The sequence below is a fragment of the Argiope bruennichi genome, chromosome X2, assembly GCF_947563725.1.
Source record: "Argiope bruennichi chromosome X2, qqArgBrue1.1, whole genome shotgun sequence".
In the NCBI taxonomy this organism is placed as follows: domain Eukaryota; kingdom Metazoa; phylum Arthropoda; class Arachnida; order Araneae; family Araneidae; genus Argiope; species Argiope bruennichi.
In genome coordinates, this window is record NC_079163.1 from 22017822 (window position 1) to 22041473 (window position 23652).

The 23652-nt window shown below is 28.9% G+C and overlaps 1 protein-coding gene across 3 annotated transcripts in view; it reads right to left on the reverse strand.

Annotated features, from left to right (window-relative positions):
• Positions 1-23652, reverse strand: part of LOC129960567 (MFS-type transporter SLC18B1-like) — a 93523-nt gene that overhangs the window by 61236 nt on the left and 8635 nt on the right. Inside the window, exon 1 of one of the 3 annotated variants that reach the window (XM_056074060.1) lies at positions 2532-2624. The exons of 1 other annotated variant lie outside the window; for it this stretch is intronic. The gene's annotated coding sequence lies outside the window, so the exon portion shown is untranslated. Of the gene's footprint in view, positions 1-2531; positions 2625-11691; positions 11955-23652 lie in introns of those variants that run through there. One more of the 3 variants, XM_056074058.1, reaches the window with a different exon arrangement.

Sequence of the window (23652 nt, forward strand, 5' to 3'; positions counted from 1 at the left end):
TCAGCATTCATAAGTACAACATCATTCTCAGAACTCTAGATAGAGAAAAGGTTTCTTATAATCGATAAAGAAGCGCCAGAAAAGCTAAGACATTTTTTTATTTAAATATTATATAAGGAATTAATATAATTATGTAAGTAATACTACATGGATATTACTAAACAAATAATATATAAATAACATCAGTGCCTCAGAAGTTTCTAGAATTGAAGAATATATATATTTTACAAATCGTGATAGAAATTGACTTCCAAATTTCTCTCCAAATTTGTTGTTCTTCGGATTATTGAAATTTATTAGAATAACTCAATTATCCCCACAAATGAAACCATATGATTCGTTTCATGAAAACTAAAATTTTCGAAAGGAGCGAGAGATTGGTCCCATTTTTATCAATCAATACTCTTTAAATAATTCCTTATTTGGTTAAGAATTTAACTATTTACTTAAAATTTTTAAAAAAATTTAAATGATTGCAGTGGATTCCTTTTCTTTACATAAGGTCTAAAACTGAAACTTCGACAGAAAAGTAAAATATTCAAGACATCCTATAACATTTTAAGTTACGAATTTAGAATGACAGAGTCATTCCACCGCTTCTCTATCTTTATATATTTAGAATTCCGAATTAAATCTATGTTAAGCTCCATAAAATAATAATGTTAAGTTTTATATAATTTTGTATTTATCATTGCGTTTTGCAGAAAATTTATTCTGCACCATTATTATTTTTGTAGAGAAAATTTGGAATTATAAGTGTTCCCACCACCACCACCACACAGGGTTATGTTTTATAGCATACACCAGTGAATTTCATTTTTCATGTTTTGAATTCGAATTCAGAACAAATTCGGAAATTACTGATTAAAAAAAATTAGTAATATGTTCATACTAAAAAAAAAATACAAATATAGAAAACAAAATACCACAGATAAAACCAAATATATCAAACAAAAATATATTATTTTAATTTTTTTAAAAATACAAGGCTTTCTAAAATTAATAGGTTGCTGAAAATTTCATTATTTATAATAAACATTTTTATTGAGAGAAAAGATTTCTCTCAATGAAAATGTTTGTTAAAAAATAATTAAAATAAATTAAATTTTATCTAGAATCGTATAAGTTTTTTGTAAAAAATGTTAAATGCTTATGGAATTTCCAATTTTTAACTCAAAACTATCAAGTATAATTTTTAAAATATGAATCTTACAACAACAAAAAATGCCAAATTTACTATCAAATATAAAAGATATTGAATAACTTACTTTAATTCTCTATAAAATTAATAACTATAATAAAAATTAAATAACTACAAACCCTAAATTAAATAGCTATATTCTTAATATTGCATATACTAGTTGGCTTCGCATAATTAACATGTGCGACATGTCATAATGAGTTCGAGTATAGCAAGTAAAATAACAATAAAAAGAAGTCGCAAAAGTAAGTATACTTGTTAGAGGACTTCAATAATTTTAGACTTAGTAAAAAAAGCTTGCACCTTTCAATCATTTATTTTCCTTTTTAGCATAAAATTAATAAAAATGGAAAATTGTATGACAAAATTTTCATGAATAGTTCGATAAAATAGCAAAATCAATAGTTTAGCCCTTTACTCTCGGAAAAGCAATTCGATGGATAATTATTCACCCAATACAAAGATTTGTTTATTGTTCCGAAAAATACATAACTATTTTAAATTGAATTTCCCAGAAAAATTAATCTTCATCTTCTTATTACTCTAAATATTTTAAACAATCAAATTTGAAAAATAAATAAAACGTCAAAATTCTGCACCCTTTTTCATGGCGATCGAGAGGAAACATCCGACAGCAAAGGGTTAAAATTGATTGATACAGTAATTTTCATTTTTCGACATATAACTACACTGATTTTTAAAATTTGCTATAGTTTTTTAGTCTATGAATGCTTTAATATATATGTTATAGTATTCAAAATAATTAATAAAAGTAAAGATATTATCTGGAAAATTATTCCAAGATAGAAAGTTGAAAGCTTATTAAGCATAATAAAAAGGTACTAACCTAATAAGTCAAATAAATATAAGTGTAGTTTATTTTAATTATGTTTTATATTTAATTTAAGCAGTTTTTCCTTCTTATGGGAAACAATTCTCCAAAAACTCTTTTCTTTAAATTATACATTTTTTTGAAACACCAACTCAAAAATTGAATAAAATTTACTAAATATTAGATATAATGTTTATTAATTCATATAAAACAAATCTGATAATTCAGTTGTACCAGATTAAAAGTTTCGCGACAACATCCGCATCCATATCCAAGCATGATAATCCAAAATAATTTAATTTTAAAACAAAACTTTAATCCCCTGTTTTATTTAATCGATACTTTATATTTGAGCTTACTGAAATATTTCTGCATATAGTGTCATACATCAGATAAAAGATCCATTCTCTTTGTTATCGAAAAAGATTGAAATCGGTAAGATATTAGCGGATTTTATCCCGTTACATAAGAGAAAAAAATTGCGCATCATTTACTTACTTCTGGATACCTTCCCATTTGCTCCTCAGACACCGCGATCTTCTTGCTCTCTGGATTGGAAGTTTACGATAAGTTCAATGTTAGAAACCTGTTCTGCAACCTTCACCGGCTGCGAGAGTTCGGTTTTATATAACCATCTTAATGACCACAGCGTTGCGGTTAATCGAATAACGTTATATTAAATATTCTTCTTATTATTGGTACTGACCAAGCATGCCTAAATTTGGAATAGGGGGGAAAATGTGTTAACCCTTTAAAAGGCTTTTTCTAATAATAGTACATTAAAATATTTTTAGGATTGAAATAGACTTGAAAAAAGTGACTCATTTATCGTATTTGATTAATTTAATTTATTAATTAATTTGGTTAATTGAAACTTAAGTAAAAAATTAAGACATTATATGCGAGTTAAACTAAACCATCTAGGCTTCTGTTTTATTGATAAATTTGTGAGAACTTATGCCAGCTTACATAAAAGTGTACAAAGATTGGTGAATTTGGTAGTAAATATACTTTCTATGACACTATAAGAGTTAAAATGCATGCATTTTTGTCACTTCTTACAAATTAAGAAAAAAAAATTGGCCGACTCATGTCAAATCATTTTTTTTTTTTTTTTTTACATAGCAAGAATAAATGCTACATATCCAAATTAACCATTTGCGTTGGAAAGACGTTCCAGAGACGTCTAAGTTTGTCGCTTTTGTCACAAAATCGCCAATGATGTGTTGCACACGTCGGCAAGCAATTGTCACAGTAGTAAAAATGTTTCCGATTCGTCAACTGAGATTGTTTATCCGAACACAGCTTACTGGAGCGCAGTCTTAGGTAAGAAATTAATTCTTTAAAAAGATATGAAGATTTATGATCATTAAATCCTTTCCCGATTTCTATAGGCTATCGAATATTTTGTATAAATTCCCTTAGAGTTGCAATGGACTGTTTTTGGCACGCGCATCTGCTAATCTTTTACAGCTACAAGTTGTTAACTAGTTAACAGTTTCGACTTCTTCGGAAAATGCATATCTAAATTGTTAAACACATGTATATGATATAAATATAATAATTAATTAGAAATATAATTAAACATTTATATAAATAATAACTGTGATTGAATAAACTCGTCTTAACGCAAAGTGTACTTTTTTCATGACCAGTATACCAGTCAAAAGCAGTTAACTGGTTAACATTCTTGATGGATCTGTCTGTATGGATGCGGATTGTGACGCGAAGTGTCTAATCAGGTACAACAGTTATCAGATTGGTTTTGTATGAATTAATAAACATTATATCTAATATTTATTAAATTTTCAATTTTTGAATCGACATTTTTAAAAATGCATAATTTAAATGGAGAAACATTCACGCGCTCGCGCATACATTAGTGTTGTAACAGCAAATAAAAAGCATAATTATCTACTGTCAACTTAAGAGTTGGAAAACTATTTACTCCCCTTTCAGTCAGGCGATAATTATATAAGAGTTCGGAGCAAAGACCTTTCTTTCGCGCGCGATGATTTGGTGGAACATGCTGGATTTCCTTTCCACGCCCTTCGCTATTCTCGGGAGTATACAGAGGACAGAAAGAAATGCATTGACTGATTACAGAAGTTCCAAACCTGACGGTCAAATGTTTCGAAAGGCATGGGAAGGAATATACTTCTAGTCCCATTATAGCTATGCGATATCTACAACATTTTATTGAACGGGATCAGATTATTTTTACATATCAAATTACAAATTCAGTATTTTATTCGCTTTCATGTGTCAGTTCAATTTAGTATAAAAGTAGGTCCGAACACAAAATGTCGCTGTTGTATCAAAATATGAAATATCATACAAAAAATACGTTTGAAATTTCTATATAACAGCTGGGCCCATTAAATGTGTATAGAGATTGTGGTATATTGTCATATTACTTACAAGAATTTAAGAGCAAGTGTAGTTAATCTATGCAGTGTTTTGCATCCTTAAAAGCTTTTAATGCGTTTGACGTATGACATTTTGATATAATACTGGTGATATGAAGCTTTTTTTCAAGACGTTGATAGATAATTTCTAAAGAAAATGAGCATTTCTTTAAAAGTTATTATTAGTGCAAAAAAAGAAAAAAATACCCACTTTCTATCTGCACAAATATAATGTAAAATAGTTGCGTTTAACATGAATACTAAAATGACAACTAATTTTCTCTCTTGTAATTATGAGGATTTAGATTAATGATACTTCTGAAGCAATATCAGCAGCAGAAGCGATTTCGAACTTTTGGCAGAGAACGAGGATGTCTTTCCCGGTGCCCCCCTTCAATACTTCCAAGTCGCAGATTATGAATAAAACTTTAGGTGGGAGATTATTCATAAATAAAATTTAAACAATCCATTTATAATATTATAGTTTTGCGGATAATATAAATGTAATAAATTCAATTTATCTGAGTTCTTAAATTTTCTAACCACTTAATTTAAATTTATAAACGGTTTAACTTCTGATTGCGCAGACTTCAATTTTTTTTTCTAGCACCACTGAGAATATAATTTGTTATTTTGACTGTCTAATATTGATCTTCTATATTAACTTCAAAATCACACGACTGAAAAAGTTGCAAGCTGAGCTATACTTCTGTAAATTTCTCGTCAGTTAGTGTAGGTATGCTTTCACCATCTCTTTTGTCTACTACATTACTGTGGTCAGCACACCATAGATTCCTTGCCATAAGTGAGCAAAAAAACCTGGTAAAAATGTCTAAAAGATGCAAACTCTTGTTTAATAATCAAGAAATAAAAATATGAATTGCAAGATTAATACTCCTGAATATTTAATAACCAGCATTACATATTTTATACTAATGAAAGGAATTTTCTGGTAAAGGCAATGAAAGATGAGCTCTAAATGAAGGCTTTAATCTTTATGATTATTAAAACAAGAAATTTCACCTGAGTAAGATTTGTTAGAACCATGATCAGCCAACGATGCATGTTAAATAGGAAGGCAGAAAGTAGAAAAAAGAGAGCAGGGATGCACAATCAGAAATTATACAGCTTTAGATGATAATTGTCTCTAAGTTTAGATAATTTTCTGATGACATAGCATTTATTTTATTGCTATGTTGTCACTGGGTTTGGAAAATAAAAAATGTGCAACTCAGAATTTAAGTTTAAATTCAAGTTATTAGAAAAGAATTGAGCATAAAGAAGCGGATGAATTGAAATGACATAATCCGTGAAAATTTAGATTCAAGGATATGTTTTTGATCGATGGGAAATCGGTTACACTTGAATGACATTTTCACCAAACAGTTATAAATTTGTATAAAAGAACTGTGTAAATATGCGCCTTGAGAAGTATATTAAGCAAGAAAGAAAGCCTAGTGTATAACTTTTTAAGCAATTAATTTGGTTCGTTTCATGCTTGTGAAGATGGGTATTTTGTAATTATTTTTTTACTCATTTCCTGATGCGAGATAGTTTTGAAATTTAGTATACATATGTTCTTGACGACAATAAACTATTTTAATACTTTTCAGAATTTATCAGTTAATCGATTAATTTAATTAAGTTTTGATTCTATATTATTGACACCTGGAGGTGAATTCCAGCTAAAAATTTCAGAATTCCATAATTTATAATAAATTACACATTAAAAAACTAAAAAAAAGTAGAAAACCAAATAAAGTTCTATTTTTTAGAGCAATAACAAAAGTATATTTTAAAAAACTTTTAATATAAACTATATTCAATTAAATTTAATTTTATTAGATTTATGCGATTACAGCATGAAGCTTTAAATAAAAGACTCAAAAACTGCTTTCATTAATAAATTAGTCATTTTAACTTATTATAATCTTTTTTAAAAATCGGGAATTTTATCATAGATACATCTTTAGTAGTTTTGATCCAATCGCCAGTGAATGTTTTACGTTTATTTGATTTTGCTATATCGCTGGTACACATGTTCCATTTCGGACAAAAAGTTTAAAAAGTTACCAGTACTAGTCTAACTAGCCATCTTTTGGTATGTATGACGATTTTATAAGTTATTAAATGTTTTGCTGAAGCACTTGACGCGTACAACAAAGACTTTTGTATGCCTTTGGAAAGTGTGAATTTAATGGTTACCTAAAGATATTAATTTTAGAGACAACCAGTCTGATATAAAACGAAGTTACCGATCTTGCTTCAGATATCCAGCATTTGGCGGTTCCTTAGTGAAACTGATGTGTTTCTTCGTTTAAACTATCAAATTAATTCTTATCGTCAATGTCATCAAGAACTGTACGTGCCTTTATGTCTTTATCATTCCCTTTTTCTGTTAGTCCTAGTTTATCTTGAATACTTTTCATAACACTGTCTACCAGATGCATATCTTTTCGTTTCCTTTTTGATAATATTTAAATTCATGGTTCAAAATTATAAATAGCATGTAATATTCGAAAAGCATTAGCTTATCATATTTATACATGTCATTTGTGTTATTAGTTTTCAATAATCTTCGACGAATACTAGTATTTCAAACATCCTAAAAAATTAAAAGAAAAATCACAATGAAATTCGATGAAAATTATAATGTCGAAGCAAAATACCAGATATGCTATTTTTAAATACAAAAAGCCAATGGTAATTGTTTGTCAACGGATTCTAAATCCTTCCGCGTTCGGATGGGTTTAATTCGGCAAAATGGGGGCGAGAGGAAAGAAGAAAGGAGGAGATGTTTACATTTAACGATAAAGTGAATTCCGGAAATGCACACATCCTCCCGCGTGTCATCCTTTCGTGAGACAATCGTCAAAAAATGGTCGTCTCAGGATACTGAAACGAGCAGTAGCATGTTATAAACATATGGTAAACAAATCGGACTTTAACATGTTCGTTTACATGGTAAACAAATCGGACTTTAACATGTTCGCTTACATGACTCTCGGTCGATATTCGAATAATCTATTTAGGTGATCCCTTCTTTTCTATCTTTTAACTACAGTAGATAAGGGGTCATGTGATTATACAAATACTTTGGTACAGTTTGATTGTCGATATGAAACACTGGTTAGTCACGCGGACCATCAACGTGTTAACTCATTCGCATTTTCCAATCTAAGTATTTGACTCCAGACATCACGAACATTCAGTTTTAGTTTTTAAACTTAAATGCAAATCACAAGAGGATTTTACACGCATTTTAATTTGTGCATTTTATTCGTCTTTTTGTGCTTTTATTGCTGTAAACTTTATTCAGATTTGTATAATATATGAACATCTCTACTTTGCTATTGATACGAGTGAGTTCCTATTTTTCTACTGCCTTACGCTTTATTTAGATTTGTCGTATAATATATGAAAATCTCTACTAAGTTACGAGTGAGTTCATATTTTTCTAGCATGGCTCAAATGTCCTCTTTCCTCAGCTTTATATTTCTTAATTCATTACAGAGATCGTGTTAGTCATGCAATTGTGCTACTCCAGAAACTGTACATATTTTAGACATGAGAATAACCTTTCATTATACAAAACATCTTGGTACAAATCATTACAAAATAAAAATAACAGAATTTGATAGGATTAACCTTAAGCTTAATTCTATAAAAAATGTAAAAGAATGGATATGTATTTCTAAACATGAATTACATTTTTTTTTGCTTCAGTAAATTATCAAATCAAAGATAAAATGCAAACGTACGACAAACACCAATCACACGCAATAGTCGTTCCTCATAACCAATGTACATATCCAGTTGCAAAGAGTATCAAAACCCATGGGAAATTATACCCCCATTTGTGCATCTTGTTTTCGGGTAGCACGCAAAATCTTAACTGCTCTTAGCTTGAAACTGCAGTCATGCACTTTAAAAAGTATGTTATAGCTAATAAAGTTAAATAAAAATCCATTGATTACCTCGATATAAAATCCAAAGTCATTCAAAAGGTTAATGTTAACTGCATCAATTACTCTCGCGAGCTTTATTATTTTTGAAGAACATCACATTTGGGGATACGAAAATTAAAATCAGAAAAGATTGCAAATAGAAGATCAATAAAAAAAACTGAAATATACATAAAGCACAAAAAGACAACTCTGAATGGCATTGTATAACATTTGGCAGGGGTTCAAAAACTTTTCCGATCCAAGAATTTGACAATCTAATAAGAAAATGAATAAATAATTAAATAATGACCCTCTTTAACTAAAAGCTGTTGCCCAAAAGAGAAAAGTGATGCTCGTTTCTGAGCGTCTACTCAAAAGCAGAGAAAATAAATTTCTTTCCGTCATATAAATTCGTAATGATATGCATAAAGAAAAATAGAGGTCAGCCTAATAAAATACAATTTTCTTGCGTATAAAAGAAAAGTTTCCGCCGATTTTAATAATTGCTATGCAAATCTCTTAGTTATTTTAGTTCTTTATGTTAAATAGAAACTGAAGTAACAAAAAGATTATCGTTAGTCTTATATTTAGGATGAATAAAGAAAGAAAAAGCAAATCGCCTGTTTTAGAACAAAATGAGGTAAGTTTAGGCTCTCACGCTTTTACGATTATCTTAAATGTACTGAAAAAGTTAAGTATAATTATATTTGTGGTTACTATCCCCTTCTTTACAGGTACCATTTTCAGAAATAATTACTGTAAAACCTTCTCAACCATAAAATATGCTGAATAGATCTATTTTAAAATCTCTCCAATCTAAATTATTCATTAGTGAAGAAACGAAAAAAAAAAAAAAAAAATAGAAATGCTTCATCATGATTAATCTCATCCAAACTAATAATTGGGATTAAAATCATTATTCATTATTTATTTGTATTCAGATCATGATGCCATCCAAGAAAATGCAATGCGAGTGTAAGTGAGAACCTTTTTTGATTATTGATAGCAAATTCTCCGGTGGTATCCAAATGGCGTCACCATATACGTAGAGATTAATAAAATTCCCTAATCGACAAATTATGCTTATGATTTCAGACAATTAATATAATTAAAAATATTTAATTAAATGCGGATTTTTAAATCAACTTTTAAAATATGCGCAACACGTAACAATAAATACAGAACTTTTATTGCCCTTAGATAATTCTCTTGAATAACAATACATCTCTAACGTCTAATATCTAACATCTAATAACAATACATTATTTCTTTTTTGAATTTTTAATCACAGAGAATATCAAATACTTTTGATTATTGGATATATAACAATATTTTAGATCATTTTATTACACCAAACATATCTTTAAATTATTTTAGTAAAAGAGGTCTTTATAAATTTTCTTTTTACGGATTTCACAAGAAAATGCTCACATTTTAATTCTGCTTCGGAAGTCACTATGTTTCTAATTAAATTACGATTTATTGAACTTATATCATTAAAATCTCTTTTTTTCTCCTGCCGTTTTAGGCAATACGTTATCGAACACTTATGACAAAATACTTTTTTTTAACATGAAAATGTCTAAAAATGAAGCAGGGTAAAAATAAAACGGTATACTAAAGAGATTTACTATACCAGAAAAACAATCACTGAATATGACAAGCTTTAAAAAATATTTTTTTATAGTACGGCGAGTTATAAAAATTCGATTTACTGATATGTTTCACACATAGATTTATAAATCAACTTTACTTTTTAAATATTTCCACTCTTAAAAAACAGATAAAAGATTCTCTTTCTAGAATTCATAACATTTCTCCCAGTTAAAATATTTAAAACTGGAAAAAATTTTATCAACTGAAAGTTGTCCATTTTGCATTTAAATGGCGAGAAAATATATGGAAATAGGTTTTTATGGTAAAATTTCGCCTTGGATCATACAAATTTTTAAAAATTCAGAGACGTCTTAGATTTTGAAAAAAGAAGCATGAATGCAGAAATTTAACTGAATTTCAAGTTCCTCGCATAGTAAATTTAATTAATGTCAATTTTATAAATAGAAGCTAATTTTCAAAGACAAATGCAAATTACTTTATTTTAAATTGAACAAATCGGATTAAGTATTTAAAAACTTATGTGTAGTAAAATCTAGATTATGGATATAGATGCTTAAATTCCACAAACCATTTTATAAACTTCAGATATTCTTGAAAAAATGCCACGAATGTCTTCTCGCATCACGTTTTTCATGAACTATTCAAAATCTTAGAAAAAGAATTAGTAGCTGCACCTTTAAAATACGTAGATTTTGTGTCAAATGTACAAGTGAAAAAAGTATTATATTTATCTATTGCTAATTTTTTCTAACTATCATAACAAGTCAATTCCCTAAATTATTGAGTAATCGGGAAATTGTAACATTTTTAAATCAAAGTGTTTAGTAACTGTTACTATTAAATGTGTTGTAATCAATCTTTAAACTTCCTATTTAGTTTAATAAAAATTGTTTGACAAAAAGTAAATAGAATGCAGTAATAAAAATTCTGATTGGCGATTTTCAATATCAAAGTTCGATTCGTTGAGTGCATTATTCGTGTTTCTTGGTATTAAAACAGCAATGCTGTTTTATTACCAAGAAACTGTTTTGCTGTTTCCTGTTTTAAATCTGAATGCTGTTATAAATCCTTTTTACAGTTAAAACAGAAAAATGAGGAAAGGAATGAATGAGGAAATGAAAATGATGATGAAATGAAAATGCTCATATATTTATACTAAAAGTTAATTATTAAAATCAACTAATCTCATGTAAAAAAACAGTTGCTGTTTTTATATTCAATTGTAAGCTTTCAGAAAAGTTCATATTAAACTTCATTAAGTTCGTATTATATTATTGAAGTCTCAAAAGTGATTTACATTTTTAAAAGCCATAAGATAAGTTTTCTTAAAATACTATTGCTGCAAAATTGATTATAAAATTTGAAAAGGATTAATAAAAAATACACCAAGTATATTTATCAAATAATTGGATTATTTAAGACATAACGAGTTATATTTGTAACAAGCATACAATTGATGTATCACCAAATACTTTTATAATATATCAGAAATGTATTTTTAACATATTTATGCAGAATTTCTTCATATTTGCAGTGACCTGATGCATTGATAGTCCTGCTACAGTGCATTAACTAAGAGCTTAATTGTTAATTTAAGCTTGAAATATTAACGATCTGTTTCTAAAATATTGATAATGATAAATACACTCGTGACAAGTTTGGAATATATACAATTTTTTAACTTACCCCAATATATTATCCAATAGGAATTCGAAAATTAAAATGCATTTGAAGATCCGCAGGTATTTATTTCCTCGAACAAATGAGCAATTAATAATTATTTTTGAAATAATTATTTCCTATTTAAACATACCACTTCTGTAATACTAGAAATAAATTGAAGACACGAGTCTGAAATTACAGTGAATAGTTTTAAAATAAAGTCGGCATCATCTTATCAAAAGGGGAACAATTAAACCGCGATAAAAGGTCACAGTTCTTATATGTTGCTGATTATTCTTGTCACTTTCGTAAAGAATGATAACAATTGAAACAAAAGCTTGTGAAGGGGAAATTCATATCTGCGTATTACATTTGGTTTCGCTCACAACAAGTTTATTTTATAGTTTACCGCAGAGATAGCAAAACATAAATGTTGTGCAAAATTGTGAAGTGTTGCGATATTATGAAATTTTATGCAAAATTTTATGTCGAAAGATAGTTAAAATATTCCAAAACGTAACATCACTTTGATATATTTCTTTTAATATTATCTATAACAAGGATTCCAACTTGTGGTGCGCAAAACCGGGGGGGGGGGGGTGCGCGCGAAAAAATTTGGCGATAGCACAAAACGAGTGTACGAGGTTAAAGTTAAGAAAAAGTTGAATTTTGTTTATCCAACAAAAACTGCTGGGGTTTTTCCCCCCTTAAAATTGTGATATGAATAATTTCTAAATAAGAAATATCGACTGATTTATCCCTATAATCCGATTTTTAAAAAACTTCTGGTAACTGTAAAAGAAGAGGATCAAGAACTTCGAATTAAAGAAATAAAAAAACATTTAATACATTTCACCAACACAGAGGTTTACAATTTATGCGTAATGTAGCTTCAAACTAAAATATATAGTTTTTCGTAAAATAAAATTAACTTAACTCAGGCTATTTACAAAATAGATTGTTTAATGAGACGAAAGATTTACAGAACTCTTCCCAAGCCCCCCCCCAAAAAAAAAGCCATTTCCAACTTATTTTACCTCTTAGCGCGAGTGTAAATATCTTGAGAAAAAAATTATTGAAATAAATGGTAAAATTATCTTGAGTTCTAGTATAACCAAAATATATTCTACTCAAGACGATCTTAACCCTTCATTGCATGTTTTTTTCTTTTTTAATGAAATAAATCAGGATGATATAATTCATGCTCTATATTAAAGGAAAAATGTTTAAAAAATTCAAATATAAACATAATATAAAATTAAAAATTGTATGATGAAAATATCCATCATCATTCAAATTTACATGTTAAGCTCAGTACAAAATCTTCACTGTTCCTCTCTTCTAAATTTCTCCACTCATTATCGCTTTTATTAGCAAAAAAATCTCAGATTAGTTATAAAAAAATATTCAAAAAATCGCACGTTTCTTCCAACCACAACAAACAGTGGAATAATAAATTCAAACCCGCTATAATGATCCTGACATACGATTTTTTTTATGGCTACGTTCCTTATTACGCAATAGTCGTGAAAAAAGTTGCCAACAACAACCAATTTACAGAACACCTGTTTTGAGTACAATTTTTTTTCACCAAATGTTATGAAAAATTTTCATTTTCATTCAAAGAAAGTTTAATTTCGTTACATTATATATATATAATAAATATCGCAATTAGCTTCACACGAATTCAGAAATGCAATGATCTGCTTTCATTTGAAACTAATTTCATATATCTTCATGAAAAAAAAAAATCCTGAAAAATACATTGTGTTCCACTTCAAAAGTTGACTATTTCGATGTCAGCCTTCATCGTAAATTAATGCAAAATTCTCCATTGCGGCTTTTATTTTGACACCTAATTAAAACTGCTAACAAACGGAATAAAATATAAAATCAAAGATAAATTCTACAAACAGGATTAAGTTGATTCGAGTAGCTTGTGGCATATTATTATGAGCGAGGATCGAACCTGCGACGCTAGCGTTCGTAGCCGCTTAATATAACCACTAGACAAAAGTGATCACCTCTGTCCAGAGGCTGTTAACTGGCTTTTATGGAGCTATCGCCACAAGCTGATTCTTTAATTAACTTGCGCCTTTAACAATATACTTCTTTGCCTCAGAGCTGAAAGGGGAGGTTATGTCAGTTCGGGGGGATCTCGAAAATAAAAAGATTATTCAAGGGGGAGAGAAAACATTAGGAACCCCTTATCTGTAATTTAAAAATTAATGCTTTTATCTGCCATAGAAAGTACTCCGAAACTGTAAACCCTTCTTATTTTAGGGTTCGATTCCAGAATACCAATAATATAATTATTATTAAGTAATTATTTCTAAGGATAATGAATAAATAATGCATAAAATTATTATAAATTCTTAACAGAAAAACATTTAAGTGGGCTTAAAATAGCGAAGCACATATGTGTTCGTCCTAATTATTTTCAGTAGAACACCAGAACACCCAATAGAAGAAAAATATATCTGATCAAGACTTGGCGTTTTGTCGGAATCTCAGAAGCTAAGAAGATACGCGCATAAAATAAATTAGCATAACAGAAAGTATGAAATTAACTGAGTTTTAAATGGGTGACGCATTCAAATGTACTTAATATTTTAAATGGTATTCTTTAACTAAAAAAATATTTTAGAAAACGTGGTAAAAGCGAAAGAAAACACGAAAGTAAAAGAAACGTGGTAGTCCTGCACGTTTCCCCATAAAGTATAAAAAGCAGTCGCGAGACAGTAAAACTAAAACGGAAAAATAATAAAAACGTGAATTGAATAGAATAGAATTCGAAACGCTTAGAGACGCATCAATGAAGTTATGAAGAAATCGAACTGTTACGCGCTTTAAAAAATGTGTAATAATTCGGTTAATATAATTATAGGGAATAAGGAATGAGTTATTTATCAAGAATAAAGAAAGGTAATAAGCGGTTAAGGAAATAAAGATGGTTTAGTTAAATGAATAAAACTAGTTTGGATTTAATCACAAATTTCATTCATGTACTCAGTGCTTTATATTGTCAAATAGTTTATATATTAAGGTTATATGAAATTTAATGCATTACAGTATTGTGTATAAATTTGAATGCTGTAACATTTTATATAACAATGAAAATGGCATAACATTCATGCCTGTAAATGTGTTCAAAGCTACTTGTTACCTACATATTTATTCAATTTTATAGGTCTGGTTTCTGGTTAACGTTTTTCTATTTGTATAGTGGTTACATAAAATCTATCTCTGGCATTCCTGAAACAAGGAGATATTTATCATTCAGTCATATAATTTAAAATTTCACTCTGCAGTTTAAGGTGTTATTTTATATTCATTGATTTTATTTTCATTCATTGGTATTGTTTTTCCGACGCGATCAAAGGCTGAACAAAATGTCAACAATAAAAAAGTTCTCACTCTTTCAAAAACGTCATCATTGACAAATTTGAAAATAAAAAAGGCACTTTATCACTTCAAACCTCTTCTGACAAATATTTATTCAAATGAATCATATGAAAACGCGTTTTGGATTCGTTATCCACTGTGTATACTAATGCGAATGCATATCAAGTCAAAAAATCATTTTCTACACCGAGCAAATACTGGTATGTCCGTCACGATAAAAACCGAGAAATGTTCTTGCTACGACTTTCTGGTATATTTGCAAACAAAAGTGGTAGCTGTGATCAAAAATTGTGTATTTAATCCTAACTGACAGATATGATACTAAATTTGACACAGATTTACAATTTATATGCTGCAACCTTTTATCCGATTTCAATCATCCGATGTGGGGTAAATTATCGTGTACAGGAGACAGCAGTATGCCTTTTATCGGATGCTTTTCAAAATTTGATACTTATGTATAATTTTAAGTACATGATATCAAATTTCATATTTATATGAGAGAGAGGAAAATGTTGCGTTTTTTATCATTTTCGTATTCACTTAAACGTATAAACGGGTATCATTCCAAAGATATTTCCCTATACGGAGGTTTAAAACGTAGAAATTCGTAAAATTACGAATTCTGTGATGAATACAATACCTGTTTCATATACACTTCCTCTGCAAGAAAATGTACACTGTTTTCCAAGAGGAAAACAGCGTACAACTGTCAAGGACTTTCAGCTATCGCATTTTGAGATTCGAAAAAAACAAAAAACAAGAATCCTGATTGGATAGTTAAATGATCGTACTATAAAATAATTACTTCCAATTTTATTTCAGTTATGAAAAACTACATTTCATTAAGAAAAATTGTGGTCCCATTTTAGGTTTTAAGATTCATCCTGATATTAACTGCACATTATTAAAATTCATATACTTTGGCTCCCAAATTTCATTTCAGAACATTGGGAGAACACGAAAAATTACCACTGAAGTAAAATAACATGCATATTAATAAGCTGAAATGGGCGGTTGACATTTGCGCAACGAACCGGCATATTTAAATATCCAACTTTAATATTTTGGTTATTTTTAAACATTTATATTTAATCGTTTTAAACAAAGAAGTGTTTTAAATCTCAAAGGTCAAATTTTAGAATTTTGTCTAAGGTTTCTCGAATAATCTTTTAAGATAATTATCTAATCTTTAGCTAGTAATTATATTAAGTTTCTAGTAAATAATTACTAACCGAATACGGATAGAACTTTTAAGTTTGTTCTTCAGTTTCAAAAGAATTTTATCTACGTTTAGAGTATGCTTGAGAACTACACTTTGTTGTTAAAATGTTTTGAATTTTCGTATTTAGATAAGAGGAGAAAAAAATGCTGCCGATTTTTCTGGGACCTATTCTTTTTCTCTTATCCAAATAAACACGCAAAATTTAAAACATTTTACAAGCAAGTTTAAATATGGGTTTAATAACTTTAGCAGATAGTTACGTGGCAAAAAATGAATGAGAGCATACACTATATCATCAGATGTGTCCGAAGACATTCGGATTTGCTTATTTTTTCCCCTACCCGAATTTCTTCGGGAAGGCTTCTCTCCCGGGCTCCTGAAGGTTGTGTATTCGGGAAATATAAGGTATGCTTTAAAAAAATTCATTTTTTCAGCGTGATTTGTTTTCTTAAAACACATTGTTTAACCAAATTATACAAAGCAGAAAAAAAATGTGGCAATGTACTATCGAAGCATTATATTAAAATTCAAATTAAATACTTTAAGTTTCCGAGGAAATATAAATATCCATAAATAATTTTTAACTGTGCATGTGCATAACCTGGTACTTTTTCATAATTTCATAGCCAGATATATAGAGAAGCAATATTATATATATTGTATATATATTCAAGTACAATAGCGTTAAGATTCAGAAATATATCGACATAACAGTAAGCTGAATTTCAGTTGTTTTTTAAACGAAGCTAACTGGTGAGAGGGTTTTCGCCAACTCATTTTTTAAAATATGAATCATTGAATGATTATGATGAATTATATAGAAGTTAATTATGTTACCTCTGCATATTTATAAATCAAATGCATGATTTAAATTGCAGTAAATTAGACATAATCTATAATATTAAATTTCATTACTTTATCCCCATTATTTATGCGAACATTGGAATAGCAGTATTATGTAGTTTGATGTACACTATATAACTAAAAGCAAATGGTTATCTTTTGGAAACAAGCTATGTAATCAAATTGACTATGCACGCTGATTCGTATAGACCCTTGTCCACTTCATCAGAATTAAATGAATTTAAAACTCCATATGTACTTTGCTTGTCATACAGATCCATCAATTACAAATATAATGTGTGGTCAAATTTTCTGCAATGCCAGCCGTTGTTCTATGAGAAAGGTTATCCCCTGGTCATTGGAATATTGCAGGAGAAAATGCCTGTAATTCATGTTAATGAAAATACTTCAGTGGAACACTGTGGTCTACATCGAATGTGGTATTCCGATTTGTCCTATATGGGTTCTATGATAATCATTTTATATTAGAAACTTATTTTCATAATTGAGGCATCTTCACAGTAGGCGAAATAAAGATAAAGATATTTTTAATTATGTAGTGAATATCACAGTGTTGCAATTTTAATGTTTGTGCAAATAATGGTAATAACGTAATAAAATTTATTGCTACTTGAGAGGCATTATTCCCTACAAGTTAATTTTTTTTAATCAATAAGTGTATAGGAGAATTTTGAATAGTTCTAACTTGAATCTTCCAATATTGATTTTTATTAAAATTTCAAAGATATCAATTTATGTAAAATCCTTTCATCACTTAGCTTTGCTTAAAGAGCAACTGAAATTCACCTTGCTGTAATGCCGATATCTTTCTGAACAGTATTCAACTGGAAATTTTATATTTGCCCTGTGTGTGTGTGTGTGTGTGTGTGTGTGTGTGTGTGTGTGTGTGTGTGTGTGTGTGTGTGTGTGTGTGTGTGTGTGTGTGTGTGTGTGTGTGTGTGTGTGTGTGTGTGTGTGTGTGTTATGAAAAAATGTTACGTTTTATACATGAGCAATAAAAAATTATTAGCAACAAATACTGATTTTTTTCGAAAACTCAATTTGAATTTTAATATAATCTTCCGATTGTACATAGTCACGGTTTGTCCGTTTAGTATAATTTGGTAAAACACTCAGCATGTTATAAGGAAAAAACCTGCGAAAAAATTTCGGATTTTTAAAAATAAATCCTTTTTATAACCCCGAATATACGACTTACTTTTACGAAAATGGATGTAATTATTGCCCACAACAAATAAAATGGACAGAAGATGCAAATCATTATCGTAAACGGAGGTAGTCCAGATCTTTTATTCGTTATCAGTTTCTGGTTGATTCCTTAAATTCGCTCGAAACCAAGTTTTCACAATAAAATGAGAGTTTAAGCACTTTTTTACTCTAGAAGGTCAGTTTGTCCAACCTTTCTTGAGAAATCCTAAAATAAATATGTAAAACAAGTGTACAAATATTTTTGAACGTATCGTATGTACAACACACCTTTAAAATGTTTTTTCCCATAAAGATTAAACTATCAAAAATGAATTCAGTACTTTTCATTTTAAACTCGATATTTTGCTAAATTTGTGTTAAATAGCTAATTGAGTTAATATCCACAACAGAGCAGAATTTCAAAGTTTCTGCCATTTTTTTCATTTACACTAGCACGAGTATTGTGTGAAGACAAAAACATTAAATATGATGGAATTTAAAAATAAATATTAAATATTATAAGAATACGAACAAATTTTGAGATGAATTCGGAAAATAAAAATTGTTCGCGGTTATTCAATTATATTCTGTTATTTCATGAATATTTACAAAACGTTATTCGTGCTTTTATATTTTAAAACCATTTTACGCTCTTTTCTTTGAAATTTGTTTACATTTTATTCCAATTCTTTCAGATTTTCCAAAACGTAGTTACACCATTTTTTTTTCTGCATCCTTCAAATTGTCCTTCCTTGAAAAGTGACAGTAATATCTTACAATAACGTTGTTAAAAAACAAGTTTCATTTGTACTTTCGAACTACGGCAAAATCAGAATGAAGCTTTATATACCAAATATTTTTACAAAAAACAAAAAAAAGCAATGCCTCAACGTTAATGGAGAATATTTAAATAGTTATTTCCAAATATGAATGAATAATCAACAAAATTCCAGTAATAATAAAATGAAGATTAAAAGGTTACAAATTAATACCACAGTTTCAAAATACCTTTTCCTTTACTTAGTAAATAAAAACAAGAAAGAATCGCATAAAAAAACTAGAAGGAAAACTTCTAGAAACATAAAGATCAACGCGTCAGCATCAATCATATGGAAAAGCAGACCTCAAGGACAGTTATTATTGATTCCCCTCACAAATTTTACCGCATTGTAACACGGTTATATAAACCGACTATAAACAACAATTCATGCAGGGATGGGCAGACTATTTTGAGATTAATAATGAATTCTATAAGCTTTAATAATGTCTACTGAAAAAAAATACAAAAAATCTAGAAGGCTATATCTAATTTATCACTCAAAGCGTCCAGACTTGAAAAAATTAGAAGATAATTTAAACAAAGTCGCTTTTAACGAATTTAAACTATGGATAGTATGTTATTCACTTTTCTCCTAACTATTAAGATTAAAAATGAATAATTTCTTAATGGTTAACTTAGAATTGAATTACTGATTTGACATATTAGTAAACTTCTACTGACATGCGTTTCCAGAAACAACTACTTAGCATACAATGCCGTATCTGTTTCGTGCATCGAAATATAGAACTTTATGTTTAAATATGCAATTGGCGTTAGATGATATTTCATAAAAGAAAAAATCTCTTCAATAAGCTTAAATGTCTCAGATCTCTCACGTTCTCGTATGGAATTGAAATGGCAAATGATCCGAATACGATGTTGGTCTAATTAGATTGTTAAATCTATATGTCGATGATTTTATTAGCTTAGTATATTCGAAGAAGAAAGTAGTATCTTTAAGAATTTTTCTAACTCAATAGTGAGTTTGATTCTCCCAAATTCAAAATACATCATTGCCATCAGTAATGAATTACAAACCATGAGCCAATTTGAGAGAAAAGCAAGTGAATGAAGATGAAAGGAAATAGCCCTGAAATCACTCTGCCATCTTTAAAATCTTTTTACGCATTCACAAACTGAACAAATTCACGTTCGTTTATTTTTAATTATCTGATTAGTATTTAGATCACATAAGGTTAAAATAGGAATTTTTTCCTCTTGCATTTCTCCGCTGTTAAAAAGCTTTCGAAATGTTATAAAATTCTTGACGCTTTTTTTTTTTTAAAGTTTATCACCTTGCGACACATGTGGTTCTGATATGTGTTCAAAGTATGGTGCGGCTTCCAGTAAGGCGAGACAAAAGAACGTGTCAGTTAAATTAATTATATTTAAAGTTAATTAAATTATGTTAACATTTCGCTTTGAAGTATTCTCAGGGTTATTCCGAGACGAACCTCGTAATTTTGATTTACTATCAGATAACGTCTAGTTATAATGAAGTATCAGCAGAAAGGGTTAAAACCAAATCTAAATTTTCATTTTAAATTCAGAAAGTCTATCCTGAATTTTGGAAAAAGTCGTCTAAAATTTATTGTGCCAAAAACTCGATGCTCTACCATAAAAGTCCATTTTAGGTTGACAGAAACGTGTTTGGAGACTAAAATACATCTGAAGATTTCAAGGACTCGAGTCCTTGAAATCTAAAATTTGAATTTGATAAAAGGCAAAATGGTGGATTTAATATATGTCAACTCTTCAAGAAGAATTTCTTGTCATTTGTGTAAGTTAAAATTTCCCACAATTTAATTCTTTTACCAAATGTTAATTTAAAATAGTTCGTGTATTTTTAAATAGATGCTATAGATCTTATCATTTTCTATTCTCAATGTTTTGTTACTGGTGAAAAATTGCGAGAAATGCAAATAATGCACTTGTGCATAGCAGTTAAGTCGAATCATGATCGGAGTGCTAAGTTTTGAAATGTATCCTTGACACTGTAACAGACTATAAACTGTGAGTGCATTCCTTTTTATCCAGTACAAAATGTGCTGTCGAGGTATTTCAAGAAACTAAATCCTGTTAAACGCATTTATGTACAAAGAAATAAAACTAAAAATAATTCTAAAAACAGTTATATCGATGTACTCGATGCAAATAATGATCTCTTCAAATTTTTAGAGATCAAAATAAAGAGGTAAGAGTGACTCAAAATATTATTCCAAGTAAACTGCCTTTTTTAAATTTATGTAGTATACTCATTGACGGCTAGTCTGTTAATCAAGTAGTCAAGTCAAGTAGTAGTGGAAAAATATTTTAGAAAAGACTAAAATTAAAGTCAAAGTACAATGTTATATCTTAATAGCCCCAAATTTTTTAATAGTACTTTAGAAAATTATCATCTAGTCTTTTTTTTATAAATGACTTCTAGTTAAAAAAAAATGGCGATATTAAAGCAAATGAATTTACCCTGGTACAATGGAAAAAACGAAACCAGAGTCAGATAATAACTTACGAGAAAAAGCGAACAAATCATGATAGTAAAGGCAAGCCTTCCTTGGGGGGGAGGGGGGTGGAAGTGTCATACAGTTGGCCAAGCGCCAACTTTGATCTGCATTCAGAGTAGCCCAACCACTGCTTAACTCAATGGGAAGAATCGTCCACTTTCACCTACTGCGTGATAAACAAATTTTGTTGCCTTCTGGGCTGATGTTTGTAAATTTCAAATTTACGTGTCTCCTATCTGTTGATTCATCTTGTCTTTTGTTTTTATTTATTTTATTTTCACTGTTCATCGAACTCTTAAAATAGGAAGGAAAAAAAAACTAAACTGGTTTTAAAACGAGAAAACAAGCTTTTAATTTCAGGAGGTGCTGCATCCCTAATGGACGACCCGCCACTGAATATACTTCCTTTTAATTCCTTATGAATGTTTCGGAATTCATTTTCTTACTGTCGTTGTTGATCAGTTTCTTATAGTACTGCTCTCATCATGTCTCGCTTTTACAATTTTGTTTTAACATCACTTTTTTGATAAAATTATTTTTACTTTCTGGAATATCAATAAAGTGATGCATTTTTAAAAACTTTTTCGAACTATTGATTTTTGATAACAGTTTTCATAATTCCTTATAAATATTAAAGAACCTTGTAATCAATTTTGCCCAGTTTTTTACTATTTTCTACACACTTGTCATGTGAAATCTAATATTTGAAAATTTATTCAATTGACTAATTTTAAAATACTGTACAGTTATCGAAAGCCCACAAGTGCACAAATTTTCAAAATTCTAATACATCAGAAAGCGAGTGAGAAATCAATTATAAAATTTCATCTGTGAAAAAACGAAACAAAAGATAAAACAGTTACTTAAATGTTCAGTTTTCACAACTGTTTAATTATATGCTATATTTTCAGATAGAATGTTATTTAATTTAAATAAGTAGTAAAGAATAAATACAACTAATATTCACGGTGAAGCAACTGTTCAACAAAGGCAGCTGATAAATAATTTTTAAAGAATTAAACAAAAATTTACAAATTTCTAATGCAATTTGGGAGCAAATAACAAGATATCAAATATTTATTTGAATTTATATGTCATAGCGAAACAATTTTTTTTTCTATATATGTAAATAGTGTTATCATGCATGAACTCCTTGAAATAAAATAGAATACTATTTCGCTTCAAAAAATTATTGATTTCATATGCTTAGTAAAAAAAAAAAAAAAATACAATAATCATTAATAATATAAATTAGAACTATTAACAATTGTATGGCACACAACCATATTGCCATTTCGAACGGCAAGTTCCAACCTTTTCAGGAAGTTTTAAGGTGTCTTGTCTTATTACACATATTAAAATTTTCCGAGTTAAGAGAATGTAGCACCACCTGGTGACAAAGTGGAAAACTATCTGTTAGTTTTTTAATTAATAAAAATTAACTATTCAATTGTCTCGAAATCTTTACTAAAACATCCCTTATGCTTCATGGTGCTTATGAGCAAATTTTGTAGATATTCGAATGAATAGCTGGGTATTTTTATGACATGCAAATTATTTATACATTTTTTATAGAAAAATTGGTCGATTTTTTTTTCTCCAAAGTATTAGCATAAATTTTTAATAAGTAAGGAGTTTTATTTTCTTACGCATCCTTTTAGTTTGAATAACTATTGAAAAAACAATATATCTTCCAGTTTTTCTTATAAATGTAAGTATAATTGAAATCTGTACTGGCAATTGACAATCAGAATCACCAACGTCGTTTAGCTCTGTTGTTGGATAAATGCACGCAAGTTTATAAAAATAAACTAGGAAAAATAATTTTTGCGTTATATTCAATAAGAAAGATATGCATCGACTTCTTACAGTTAATTGTAATAAGCATTTTAAAATCAAATTTGATATTCATATGTTTTTCATCATGTGAAATTTTTGTTTTATGCCAGAAAAGCAGAGCATTTTAGTTTTCTAATCCC